This window comes from Urocitellus parryii, chromosome 12 (assembly GCF_045843805.1).
Source record: "Urocitellus parryii isolate mUroPar1 chromosome 12, mUroPar1.hap1, whole genome shotgun sequence".
NCBI classification, from domain to species: Eukaryota; Metazoa; Chordata; class Mammalia; order Rodentia; family Sciuridae; genus Urocitellus; species Urocitellus parryii.
In genome coordinates, this window is record NC_135542.1 from 104001462 (window position 1) to 104004857 (window position 3396).

The 3396-nt window shown below is 42.3% G+C and overlaps 1 non-coding gene across 1 annotated transcript; it reads left to right on the top strand.

The window, feature by feature from the left end:
- Window positions 1-2525: 2525 nt before the first annotated feature.
- Window positions 2526-2606, top strand: Trnai-aau (transfer RNA isoleucine (anticodon AAU)). The gene has a single exon. It is a non-coding gene; the product is annotated as a tRNA-Ile (tRNA).
- Window positions 2607-3396: the final 790 nt, after the last annotated feature.

Sequence of the window (3396 nt, forward strand, 5' to 3'; positions counted from 1 at the left end):
ATATCCTAATGATAAACCTAGCCCTAACCCTAGTTCTATTTTGAGTCCTAACCCTAACCCTACAACTAATACAGATAATGACTCTGACCTTAAAACTAACCCTATTTCTAAACATCACCCTAACCCTAAACCTAAGCCGAACACTAGACCTAGCCCTAAACCTAACCCTAAAACTAGCCCTAATTCTAATGCCAGTTCTTACATTAGCCATAGCCCTAACCCTAAAAAAATCCTAGCTCTAATATGAGACCTAATGTAGCTTTAACCCTAAAATTAACCCTAACCCTAGCCCTAAACATAACCCTCACCCTAGCTCTAAACCTATCACTTAACCTAAGCCAAACCCTCACCCCAATGCTACCCTAGTCCTAACCCTAATCCTTAGCCTACCCCAAACCCTAACTCTATTATTAGTTATAACCCTAGGCCTCAATCTATCTCTAAACTTAACCAAAATCCTAAGCCTATCCGTGACCCTTATTCTGACCCTAACATTAACCCTAGGTCTAAGCCAGACCCTAACCCTAAACCGAACCCCAACACTAGCCCTACCATTAAACTTACACTTAAACCTAACCATAACACTAGCACTAGATCTAAACTTAATCCTAAATATAGCCATAACTCTAGCCCTAGCCCTAAACAAAAACCTAGGCCTAGCCCTAACAATTACCATTAATCTAACACAAAGACTCAACGTACCCCTAAATTTATCCCTGTTCTAATTCTGGCACTAACCCTAAACCAAATGCTAACCCAAACACTGACTGTTACCCTAACACAAACCCTACCTCTAAACCTTATCCTAACAAAAACCTAACCATAACACTAGACTTATCCATTACCCTAAACCTAAATCTAGTCATAAACATAACCCAAGGTCTTACATTACCAATAACCCTAACGCTAGCCATAAACCTCAAACAAAACCTGGCACTAAACTTAGCCCTAAACCTAGCCCTAAGCATAACCCTAACACTAGCCCTAGCATTAACCCTAATGCTTGCCCTAGCCATAACCATAGCTCAAATTCTAACCCTTACTCCAAACATAACCCTGGCCCTAACCCTGACCCTAACCCTAAACCTAGACCTAATCCTAGCTGTAACCATAGCCCAAATCCTAGCTCAAACTCTGTTACCTCAAATATAACCGTGATCTTAATGCTAACCCAAGCCCTAACTCTATCCCTAAACCTAACTGTAGCACTGATTCTAATGCTAAACCTTAAACTAGCCCCAACCCTAGCTCAAACCCTAACACTTACTCTTAAACTAACCCTAACACTAACCCTAGGTGAGTCCCTAACGTTAGCCAAAATCCTAACCTTAGTGCAAACCCTAACACTAGCTGTAACCCTATGTAACCCTATTCATTACCCTAAACATAAGCCTAACCCAAATGCTAACCTTAGGCCTAACACCAACCCTATCACTAACACTAACCCAATACATTACTCTAAACCTAACCAGAATCCTAATTCTAGCCCTATCCATTACTCTAACCCTAACTATAACCATAACACTAATTAGAGCCCTAAACATAAACCTTAACCTAACCAAACCCTAAATTAGACTTTGACCCTAATAATACACCTTGCTCTAAACCTGACCCTTACTCTAAACCTAACCCTTAGACTAGACCTAGACATAAACTTAACCCTAACACTATCCCTAACCATAAACCTAAAACTGACATTAGCCCTAGCCCTAATTCTATATCTAACCCTCACATAAATGCTAGCCCTCATCCTAGTCCTAAACTGAGTCTTAATCGGTAACGTGAAACCTCACCCTACCCTATTCCTAATTTTAACCCTTGATATAGCCCTGAACCTAGAGATAACCCCATTCATTCCCCTAAAACTAACCCGAACACTAACAGTAACCCTAACCCTAGCCCTAACCATAGACCTAACCCTAACGCTAATGATAATGCTAATCCTAGCCCTAATTTAGCACTAACCCTAACCGAAACCCTCAGCCTAGCCCTAAGACTAAATCTAACTCTCACCCTAGCCCTATTTCTATTTCTAACCCTATCCATTACCATATCGTTATCATTAACCCTAACCTTAGCCCTAACTCTAGCAATAGCCTAACCCTAGATCTAACCATAACTCTAAATTTAACACTAACCTTAAGCCTAAACCTCACCCTAACACTAGCTGAACACTATCGTTAATCCTATAACTAGTTCTAACCCTCGCCCTAGCCCTAATAAAAAAACCAAGCCATTGCCCTAAACATACACCTTAACCTAACCCAATCCCTAACCCTAAAACTAGCCATAACACTAACTCTAATTTGAGTCCTAGGCCTAAAACTAACCCTGACCCAGACTCTTAACAAAACACTAACCCTAGCTCTAAATGTCACCCTAAACCTAAAGCTAATGCTAACACTAGACCTAGCCCAAACCCTAACGATAAAACTAACCCAAATCATAACCCTAGTTCTTACATTAGCCATAGCCTGCTAAGAGCCACAGCCAAGTAATATGATGTATGGCATTTTTGGTTGAAAGGCCAGACTATGGTTAGCTCAGTGGGTTAGAGCTTGGTGCTAATAATGCCAAGGTCGCGGGTTCAATCCCCGTATGGGCCACCAATTGCCGTAGTCTGGCTAGGCACAAGATCATGAGCCACTCAAGCAGGAACAAACTTTATTTTTTGAAACTGCCGCCAATGACCTGTACGCCCCCGGGAAGAATCCCGATTGCTCACACAGCATTCTCCCGGAACCGCAGAGAGAGTTCCTCCCCCGGAATTCCCTCCTACTGTACTTCCCCAACCAATGGGAACTCTCCAGGATTCCCTTAGCAGGCCCAGGTGAACAACAGGAGTGCAATATTCATATGAATGCAAATCTTAACATAATCATATCATCTCAATGGCTAGCTGGCATCACCTTTCAACCAAAAATGCCATGCATCATATTACTTGGCTGTGGCTCTTAGCATCTCCCCCCTTCTGTTTAATTAAGCAACAAGCAATGTGGCTAGGGACTGTGCCTGTTAGGTTTGTCCAATTCAACATATGGTTCTTACCCGTCAACAGAAAACTGGCCTCTAGGCGTCAGCCTCCTGTCTTAGGTTGATACCACTGCAATTGGATCATACCTGTCAATGACTACCGGTCCAGCATATAGCCATAAATGCGGATAGGCCGATGCACCAGTGGGGGGGTGAGGTTCTTTGCCTCACCTCTGTTGGCCCCCAAAATTAGACCATCACTAGTAGAAGGGAGGAGGATACAGAAATGCCATGACACCAAGTCAATTGACGACTCTTTAGGAAAAATTGCAACACTGGTGACACATCAGCAAAGATATGCCAGCACTACCATAATTCGCTACACCAAAAGATAGTTTACAATGCATAAAAGTGATATATAGT